Consider the following 11,251-nt stretch of genomic DNA (forward strand, 5'->3'; position numbering starts at 1 on the left):
TTTATCTGATGGTCTAAGCTGGTTGTTAATCAGTGTATCTGATGGTCTAAGCTGGTTGTTAATCAGTGTATCTGATGGTCTCGGTTGGTTGTTAATCAGTTTATCTGATGTTCTCGGTTGGTTGTTAATCAGTGTATCTGATGGTCTAAGCTGGTTGTTAATCAGTGTATCTGATGGTCTAAGCTGGTTGTTAATCAGTGTATCTGATGGTCTAAGCTGGTTGTTAATCAGTGTATCTGATGATCTAAGCTGGTTGTTAATCAGTGTATCTGATGGTCTCGGCTGGTTGTTAATCAGTGTATCTGATGGTCTCAGCTGGTTGTTAATCAGTGTATCTGATTTTCTCGGTTGGTTGTTAATCAGTGTATCTGATGGTTTCGGCTGGTTGTTAATCAGTGTATCTGATGGTCTAAGCTGGTTGTTAATCAGTGTATCTGATGGTCTAAGCTGGTTGTTAACCAGTGTATCTGATGGTCTAAGCTGGTTGTTAATCAGTGTATCTGATGGTCTCGGTTGGTTGTTAATCAGTTTATCTGATTGACTTGGCTGGTTATTAATCAGTGTATCTGATGGTCTAAGCTGGTTGTTAATCAGTGTATCTGATGGTCTCGGCTGGTTGTTAATCAATGTATCTGATGGTCTCGGTTGGTTGTTAATCAGTTTATCTGATTGACTTGGCTGGTTATTAATCAGTTTATCTGATGGTCTAAGCTGGTTGTTAATCAGTGTTTCTGATGGTCTAAGCTGGTTGTTAATCAGTGTATCTGATGGTCTAAGCTGGTTGTTAATCAGTGTATCTGATGGTTTCTGTTGGTTGTTAATCAGTGTATCTTATGGTTTCGGCTGGTTGTTAATCAGTGTATCTGATGGTCTAAGCTGGTTGTTAATCAGTGTATCTGATGGTCTCGGTTGGTTGTTAACCAGTGTATCTGATGGTCTAAGCTGGTTGTTAACCAGTGTATCTGATGGTCTAAGCTGGTTGTTAACCAGTGTATCTGATGGTCTCGGTTGGTTGTTAATCAGTTTATCTGATGGTCTCGGTTGGTTGTTAATCAGTGTATCTGATGGTCTCAACTGGTTGTTAATCAGTGTATCTGATGGTCTCGGCTGGTTGTTAATCAGTGTATCTGATGGTCTCGGTTGGTTGTTAATCAGTTTATCTGATTGACTTGGCTGGTTATTAATCAGTTTATCTGATGGTCTAAGCTGGTTGTTAATCAGTGTAACTGATGGTCTAAGCTGGTTGTTAATCAGTGTTTCTGATGGTCTCAACTGGTTGTTAATCAGTGTATCTGATGGTCTCAACTGGTTGTTAATCAGTGTATCTGATGGTTTCTGTTGGTTGTTAATCAGTGTATCTTATGGTTTCTGTTGGTTGTTAACCAGTGTATCTGATGGTCTAAGCTGGTTGTTAATCAGTGTATCTGATGGTCTCGGTTGGTTGTTAATCAGTGTATCTGATGGACTCGGCTGGTTGTTAATCAGTGTATCTGATGGTCTCGGTTGGTTGTTAATCAGTGTATCTGATGGACTCGGCTGGTTGTTAATCAATGTATCTGATGGTCTCGGCTGGTTGTTAATCAGTGTATCTGATGGTCTAAGCTGGTTGTTAATCAGTGTATCTGATGGTCTCAGCTGGTTGTTAATCAGTGTATCTGATGGTCTAAGCTGGTTGTTAATCAGTGTATCTGATGGTCTAAGCTGGTTGTTAACCAGTGTATCTGATGGACTCGTTTGGTTGTTAATCAGTTTATCTGATGGTCTAAGCTGGTTGTTAATCAGTGTATCTAATGGTCTCAGTTGGTTGTTAATCAGTGTATCTGATGGACTCGGTTGGTTGTTAATCAATGTATCTGATGGTCTCGGCTGGTTGTTAATCAGTGTATCTGATGGTCTAAGCTGGTTGTTAACCAGTGTATCTGATGGACTCGTTTGGTTGTTAATCAGTTTATCTGATTGACTTGGCTGGTTGTTAATCAGTGTATCTGATGGTCTCGGCTGGTTATTAATCAGTTTATCTGATGGTCTAAGCTGGTTGTTAATCAGTGTATCTGATGGTCTCAGTTGGTTGTTAATCAGTGTATCTGATGGACTCGGTTGGTTGTTAATCAGTTTATCTGATTGACTTGGCTGGTTGTTAATCAGTGTATCTGATGGTCTCGGCTCGTTATTAATCAGTTTATCTGATGGTCTCAGTTGGTTGTTAATCAGTGTATCTGATGGTCTCGGCTGGTTGTTAATCAATGTATTTGATTGTCCAAGATGGTTGTTAATCAGTGTATCTGATGGACTCGGCTGGTTGTTAATCAGTGTATCTGATGGACTCGGCTGGTTGTTAATCAATGTATTTGATTGTCTAAGCTGGTTGTTAATCAGTGTATCTGATGGACTCGGCTGGTTGTTAATCAGTGTATCTGATGGACTCGGCTGGTTGTTAATCAGTGTATCTGATGGACTCGGTTGGTTGTTAATCAGTGTATCTGATGGACTCGGTTGGTTGTTAATCAGTGTATCTGATGGTCTAAGCTGGTTGTTAATCAGTGTATCTGATGGTCTCGGTTGGTTGTTAACCAGTGTATCTGATGGTCTAAGCTGGTTGTTAATCAGTGTATCTGATGGTCTCGGTTGGTTGTTAATCAGTGTATTTGATTGTCTAAGCTGGTTGTTAATCAGTTTATCTGATGGACTCGGTTGGTTGTTAATCAGTTTATCTGATGGTCTAAGCTGGTTGTTAATCAGTGTATCTGATGGTCTCAGCTGGTTGTTAACCAGTGTATCTGATGGACTCGTTTGGTTGTTAATCAGTGTATCTGATGGTCTCGGTTGGTTGTTAATCAGTTTATCTGATTGACTTGGCTGGTTGTTAATCAGTGTATCTGATGGTCTCGGCTGGTTATTAATCAGTTTATCTGATGGTCTAAGCTGGTTGTTAATCAGTGTAACTGATGGTCTCAACTGGTTGTTAATCAGTGTATCTGATGGTCTCAGTTGGTTGTTAATCAGTGTATCTGATGGTCTCAGCTGGTTGTTAATCAGTGTATCTGATGGACTCGGTTGGTTGTTAATCAGTGTATCTGATGGACTCGGTTGGTTGTTAATCAGTGTATCTGATGGACTCGGTTGGTTGTTAATCAGTGTATCTGATGGACTCGGTTGGTTGGTAATCAGTGTATCTGATGGTCTAAGCTGGTTGTTAATCAGTGTATCTGATGGTCTCGGTTGGTTGTTAATCAGTGTATCTGATGGACTCGGCTGGTTGTTAATCAGTGTATCTGATGGACTCGGCTGGTTGTTAATCAGTGTATCTGATGGACTCGGTTGGTTGTTAATCAGTGTATCTGATGGTCTCGGTTGGTTGTTAATCAGTGTATCTGATGGACTCGGCTGGTTGTTAATCAGTGTATCTGATGGACTCGGCTGGTTGATAATCAGTGTATCTGATGGTCTAAGCTGGTTGTTAATCAGTGTATCTGATTTTCTCGGTTGGTTGTTAATCAGTTTATCTGATGTTCTCGGTTGGTTGTTAATCAGTGTATCTGATGGTCTCGGTTGGTTGTTAATCAGTTTATCTGATTGACTTGGCTGGTTATTAATCAGTTTATCTGATGGTCTAAGCTGGTTGTTAATCAGTGTAACTGATGGTCTAAGCTGGTTGTTAATCAGTGTTTCTGATGGTCTCAACTGGTTGTTAATCAGTGTATCTGATGGTCTCGGTTGGTTGTTAATCAGTGTATCTGATGGACTCGGCTGGTTGTTAATCAGTGTATCTGATGGACTCGGCTGGTTGATAATCAGTGTATCTGATGGACTCGGTTGGTTGTTAATCAGTGTATCTGATGGACTCGGTTGGTTGTTAATCAGTGTATCTGATGGACTCGGCTGGTTGTTAATCAGTGTATCTGATGGTCTAAGCTGGTTGTTAACCAGTGTATCTGATGGTCTAAGCTGGTTGTTAATCAGTGTATCTGATTTTCTCGGTTGGTTGTTAATCAGTTTATCTGATGTTCTCGGTTGGTTGTTAATCAGTGTATCTGATGGTCTCGGTTGGTTGTTAATCAGTTTATCTGATTGACTTGGCTGGTTATTAATCAGTTTATCTGATGGTCTAAGCTGGTTGTTAATCAGTGTAACTGATGGTCTAAGCTGGTTGTTAATCAGTGTTTCTGATGGTCTCAACTGGTTGTTAATCAGTGTATCTGATGGTCTCAACTGGTTGTTAATCAGTGTATCTGATGGTCTAAGCTGGTTGTTAATCACTGTATCTGATGGTCTCAACTGGTTGTTAATCAGTGTATCTTATGGTCTCAACTGGTTGTTAATCAGTGTATCTGATGGTTTCTGTTGGTTGTTAATCAGTGTATCTGATGGTTTCGGCTGGTTGTTAATCAGTGTATCTGATGGTCTAAGCTGGTTGTTAATCAGTGTCTCTGATGGTCTCGGTTGGTTGTTAATCAGTGTATCTGATGGTCTAAGCTGGTTGTTAATCAGTTTATCTGATGTTCTCGGTTGGTTGTTAATCAGTTTATCTGATGGTCTCGGCTGGTTGTTAACCAGTGTATCTGATGGTCTAAGCTGGTTGTTAATCAGTGTATCTGATGGTCTCGGTTGGTTGTTAACCAGTGTATCTGATGGTCTAAGCTTGTTGTTAATCAGTGTATCTGATGGTTTCGGCTGGTTGTTAATCAGTGTATCTGATGGTCTAAGCTGGTTGTTAATCAGTGTATCTGATGGTCTAAGCTGGTTGTTAATCAGTGTATCTGATGGTCAAAGCTGGTTGTTAATCAGTGTATCTGATGGTCTCAACTGGTTGTTAATCAGTGTATCTTATGGTCTCAACTGGTTGTTAATCAGTGTATCTGATGGTCTCAGTTGGTTGTTAATCAGTGTATCTGATGGACTCGGCTGGTTGTTAATCAATGTATTTGATTGTCTAAGCTGGTTGTTAATCAGTGTATCTGATGGTCCCGGTTTGTTGTTAACCAGTGTATCTGATGGTCTAAGCTGGTTGTTAATCAGTGTATCTGATGGTCTAAGCTGGTTGTTAATCAGTGTATCTGATGGTCTAAGCTGGTTGTTAATCAGTGTATTTGATTGTCTAAGCTGGTTGTTAATCAGTGTATCTGATGGTCTCGGTTGGTTGTTAACCAGTGTATCTGATGGTCTAAGCTGGTTGTTAATCAGTGTATCTGATGGTCTCGGTTGGTTGTTAATCAGTGTATCTGATGGTCTCGGCTGGTTGTTAATCAGTGTATCTGATTTTCTCGGTTGGTTGTTAATCAGTGTATCTGATTTTCTCGGTTGGTTGTTAATCAGTGTATCTGATGGACTCGGTTGGTTGTTAATCAGTGTATTTGATTGTCTAAGCTGGTTGTTAATCAGTGTATTTGATGGACTCGGCTGGTTGTTAATCAGTGTATCTGATGGACTCGGCTGGTTGTTAATCAGTGTATCTGATGGTCTAAGCTGGTTGTTAATCAGTGTATCTGATGGTCTCAACTGGTTGTTAACCAGTGTATCTGATGGTCTAAGCTGGTTGTTAATCAGTGTATCTGATGGTCTCGGTTGGTTGTTAACCAGTGTATCTGATGGTCTAAACTTGTTGTTAATCAGTGTATCTGATCGACTCGGCTGGTTGTTAATCAGTGTATCTGATGGTCTAAGCTGGTTGTTAATCAGTGTATCTGATGGTTTCGGCTGGTTGTTAATCAGTTTATCTGATGGTCAAAGCTGGTTGTTAATCAGTGTATCTGATGGTCTAAGCTGGTTGTTAATCAGTTTATCTGATGTTCTCGGTTGGTTGTTAATCAGTTTATCTGATGGTCTCGGCTGGTTGTTAATCAGTTTATCTGATGGACTCGGTGTGTTGTTAATCAGTTTATCTGATGGTCTAAGCTGGTTGTTAATCAGTGTATCTGATGGTCTCGGCTGGTTATTAATCAGTTTATCTGATGGTCTAAGCTGGTTGTTAATCAGTGTAACTGATGGTCTCAACTGGTTGTTAATCAGTGTATCTGATGGTCTCAGTTGGTTGTTAATCAGTGTATCTGATGGTCTCAGCTGGTTGTTAACCAGTGTATCTGATGGACTCGGCTGGTTGTTAATCAGTGTATCTGATGGACTCGGTTGGTTGTTAATCAGTGTATCTGATGGACTCGGTTGGTTGGTAATCAGTGTATCTGATGGCCTCGGCTGGTTGTTAATCAGTGTATCTGATGGTCTAAGCTGGTTGTTAATCAGTGTATCTGATGGTCTCGGTTGGTTGTTAATCAGTGTATCTGATGGTCTCGGTTGGTTGTTAATCAGTGTATCTGATGGACTCGGCTGGTTGTTAATCAGTGTATCTGATGGACTCGGCTGGTTGTTAATCAGTGTATCTGATGGACTCGGTTGGTTGTTAATCAGTGTATCTGATGGACTCGGTTGGTTGTTAATCAGTGTATCTGATGGACTCGGCTGGTTGTTAATCAGTGTATCTGATGGTCTAAGCTGGTTGTTAACCAGTGTATCTGATGGTCTAAGCTGGTTGTTAATCAGTGTATCTGATTTTCTCGGTTGGTTGTTAATCAGTTTATCTGATGTTCTCGGTTGGTTGTTAATCAGTGTATCTGATGGTCTCGGTTGGTTGTTAATCAGTGTATCTGATGGTCTCGGCTGGTTGTTAATCAGTGTATCTGATGGTCTCGGTTGGTTGTTAATCAGTTTATCTGATTGACTTGGCTGGTTATTAATCAGTTTATCTGATGGTCTAAGCTGGTTGTTAATCAGTGTAACTGATGGTCTAAGCTGGTTGTTAATCAGTGTTTCTGATGGTCTCAACTGGTTGTTAATCAGTGTATCTGATGGTCTCAACTGGTTGTTAATCAGTGTATCTTATGGTCTCAACTGGTTGTTAATCAGTGTATCTGATGGTCTCGGCTGGTTGTTAATCAGTGTATCTGATGGTCTCGGTTGGTTGTTAATCAGTTTATCTGATTGACTTGGCTGGTTATTAATCAGTTTATCTGATGGTCTAAGCTGGTTGTTAATCAGTGTAACTGATGGTCTAAGCTGGTTGTTAATCAGTGTATCTGATGGTCTAAGCTGGTTGTTAATCACTGTATCTCATGGTCTCAACTGGTTGTTAATCAGTGTATCTTATGGTCTCAACTGGTTGTTAATCAGTGTATCTGATGGTTTCTGTTGGTTGTTAATCAGTGTATCTTATGGTTTCGGCTGGTTGTTAATCAGTGTATCTGATGGTCTAAGCTGGTTGTTAATCAGTGTATCTTATGGTCTCAACTGGTTGTTAATCAGTGTATCTGATGGTTTCTGTTGGTTGTTAATCAGTGTATCTTATGGTTTCGGCTGGTTGTTAATCAGTGTATCTGATGGTCTAAGCTGGTTGTTAATCAGTGTCTCTGATGGTCTCGGTTGGTTGTTAATCAGTGTATCTGATGGTCTAAGCTGGTTGTTAATCAGTGTATCTGATGGTCTCGGTTGGTTGTTAACCAGTGTATCTGATGGTCTAAGCTTGTTGTTAATCAGTGTATCTGATGGTTTCGGCTGGTTGTTAATCAGTGTATCTGATGGTCTAAGCTGGTTGTTAATCAGTGTATCTGATGGTCTAAGCTGGTTGTTAATCAGTGTATCTGATGGTCAAAGCTGGTTGTTAATCAGTGTATCTGATGGTCTAAGCTGGTTGTTAATCAGTTTATCTGATGTTCTCGGTTGGTTGTTAATCAGTGTATCTGATGGACTCGGCTGGTTGTTAATCAATGTATTTGATTGTCTAAGCTGGTTGTTAATCAGTGTATCTGATGGTCCCGGTTGGTTGTTAACCAGTGTATCTGATGGTCTAAGCTGGTTGTTAACCAGTGTATCTGATGGTCTAAGCTGGTTGTTAATCAGTGTATCTGATGGTCTAAGCTGGTTGTTAATCAGTGTATTTGATTGTCTAAGCTGGTTGTTAATCAGTGTATCTGATGGTCTCGGTTGGTTGTTAACCAGTGTATCTGATGGTCTAAGCTGGTTGTTAATCAGTGTATCTGATGGTCTCGGTTGGTTGTTAATCAGTGTATCTGATGGTCTCGGCTGGTTGTTAATCAGTGTATCTGATTTTCTCGGTTGGTTGTTAATCAGTGTATCTGATGGACTCGGTTGGTTGTTAATCAGTGTATTTGATTGTCTAAGCTGGTTGTTAATCAGTGTATTTGATGGACTCGGCTGGTTGTTAATCAGTGTATCTGATGGACTTGGCTGGTTGTTAATCAGTGTATCTGATGGTCTCGGCTGGTTGTTAATCAGTGTATTTGATTGTCTAAGCTGGTTGTTAATCAGTGTATCTGATGGTCTAAGCTGGTTGTTAATCAGTGTATCTGATGGTCTCAACTGGTTGTTAACCAGTGTATCTGATGGTCTAAGCTGGTTGTTAATCAGTGTATCTGATGGTCTCGGTTGGTTGTTAACCAGTGTATCTGATGGTCTAAACTTGTTGTTAATCAGTGTATCTGATCGACTCGGCTGGTTGTTAATCAGTGTATCTGATGGTCTAAGCTGGTTGTTAATCAGTGTATCTGATGGTTTCGGCTGGTTGTTAATCAGTTTATCTGATGGTCTTAGCTGGTTGTTAATCAGTGTATCTGATGGTCTAAGCTGGTTGTTAATCAGTGTATCTGATGGTCAAAGCTGGTTGTTAATCAGTGTATCTGATGGTCTAAGCTGGTTGTTAATCAGTTTATCTGATGTTCTCGGTTGGTTGTTAATCAGTTTATCTGATGGTCTCGGCTGGTTGTTAATCAGTTTATCTGATGGACTCGGTGTGTTGTTAATCAGTTTATCTGATGGTCTAAGCTGGTTGTTAATCAGTGTATCTGATGGTCTCAACTGGTTGTTAATCAGTGTATCTTATGGTCTCAACTGGTTGTTAATCAGTGTATCTGATGGACTCGGCTGGTTGTTAATCAGTGTATCTGATGGACTCGGCTGGTTGTTAATCAATGTATTTGATTGTCTAAGCTGGTTGTTAATCAGTGTATCTGATGGACTCGGCTGGTTGTTAATCAGTGTATCTGATGGTCTCGGTTGGTTGTTAACCAGTGTATCTGATGGTCTCGGTTGGTTGTTAATCAGTTTATCTGATGGACTCAACTGGTTGTTAATCAGTTTATCTGATGGTCTAAGCTGGTTGTTAATCAGTGTATCTTATGGTCTCAACTGGTTGTTAATCAGTGTATCTTATGGTCTCAACTGGTTGTTAATCAGTGTATCTGATGGTCTCAGTTGGTTGTTAATCAGTGTATCTGATGGACTCGGTTGGTTGTTAATCAGTGTATCTGATGGACTCGGCTGGTTGTTAATCAATGTATTTGATTGTCTAAGCTGGTTGTTAATCAGTGTATCTGATGGACTCGGCTGGTTGTTAATCAGGGTATCTGATGATCTCGATTGGTTGTTAATCAGTGTATCTGATGGTCTCGGTTGGTTGTTAATCAGTGTATCTGATGGTCTAAGCTGGTTGTTAATCAGTGTATCTGATGGTCAAAGCTGGTTGTTAATCAGTGTATCTGATGGACTAAGCTGGTTGTTAATCAGTGTATCTGATGATCTCGATTGGTTGTTAATCAGTGTATCTGATGGTCTAAGCTGGTTGTTAATCAGTGTATCTGATGGTCAAAGCTGGTTGTTAATCAGTGTATCTTATGGTCTCAACTGGTAGTTAATCAGTGTATCTGATGTTCTCGGTTGGTTGTTAATCACTTTATCTGATGGTCTCGGCTGGTTGTTAATCAGTGTATCTGATGGTCTAAGCTGGTTGTTAATCAGTGTATCTGATGGTATCAACTGGTTGTTAATCAGTGTATCTTATGGTCTCAACTGGTAGTTAATCAGTGTATCTGATGGTCTCGGTTGGTTGTTAATCAGTGTATCTGATGGTGTAAGCTGGTTGTTAATCAGTGTATCTGATGGTCTCGGTTGGTTGTTAATCAGTGTATCTGATGGTCTCGGTTGGTTGTTAATCAGTTTATCTGATGGACTCGGTTGGTTGTTAATCAGTTTATCTGATGGTCTAAGCTGGTTGTTAATCAGTGTATCTGATGGTCTCGGTTGGTTGTTAACCAGTTTATCTGATGGTCTAAGCTGGTTGTTAATCAGTGTATCTGATGGTCTCGGTTGGTTGTTAATCAGTGTATCTGATGGTTTCGGCTGGTTGTTAATCAGTGTATCTGATGGTCTCGGTTGGTTGTTAATCAGTGTATTTGATTGTCTAAGCTGGTTGTTAATCAGTTTATCTGATGGTCTCAACTGGTTGTTAACCAGTGTATCTGATGGTCTCGGTTGGTTGTTAATCAGTGTATCTGATGGTCTCGGTTGGTTGTTAATCAGTTTATTTGATTGTCTAAGCTGGTTGTTAATCAGTGTATCTGATGGTCTCGGTTGGTTGTTAACCAGTGTATCTGATGGTCTCGGTTGGTTGTTAATCAGTTTATTTGATTGTCTAAGCTGGTTGTTAATCAGTGTATCTGATGGTCTCGGCTGGTTGTTAATCAGTGTATCTGATGGTCTCAACTGGTTGTTAATCAGTGTATCTTATGGTCTCAACTGGTTGTTAATCAGTGTATCTGATGGTCTCAGTTGGTTGTTAATCAGTGTATCTGATGGACTCGGTTGGTTGTTAATCAGTGTATCTGATGGACTCGGCTGGTTGTTAATCAATGTATTTGATTGTCTAAGCTGGTTGTTAATCAGTGTATCTGATGGACTCGGCTGGTTGTTAATCAGTGTATCTGATGGTCCCGGTTGGTTGTTAATCAGTGTATCTGATGGTCTCGGCTGGTTGTTAATCAGTGTATCTGATGGTCTAAGCTGGTTGTTAATCAGTGTATCTGATGGTCTCGGTTGGTTGTTAATCAGTGTATCTGATGGTCTCGGCTGGTTGTTAATCAGTGTATCTGATGGTCTCGGTTGGTTGTTAATCAGTGTATCTGATGGTCTCGGTTGGTTGTTAATCAGTGTATCTGTTTTTCTCGGTTGGTTGTTAATCAGTGTATCTGATGGTTTCGGCTGGTTGTTAATCAGTGTATCTGATGGTCTCGGTTGGTTGTTAATCAGTGTATTTGATTGTCTAAGCTGGTTGTTAATCAGTGTATCTGATGGTCTCGGTTGGTTGTTAATCAGTGTATTTGATGGTCTAAGCTGGTTGTTAATCAGTGTATCTGATGGACTCGGCTGGTTTTTAATCAGTGTATCTGATGGTCTAAGCTGGTTGTTAATC

This window comes from Telmatherina bonti, assembly GCF_933228915.1.
Source record: "Telmatherina bonti genome assembly, chromosome: 22".
In the NCBI taxonomy this organism is placed as follows: Eukaryota; Metazoa; Chordata; class Actinopteri; order Atheriniformes; family Telmatherinidae; genus Telmatherina; species Telmatherina bonti.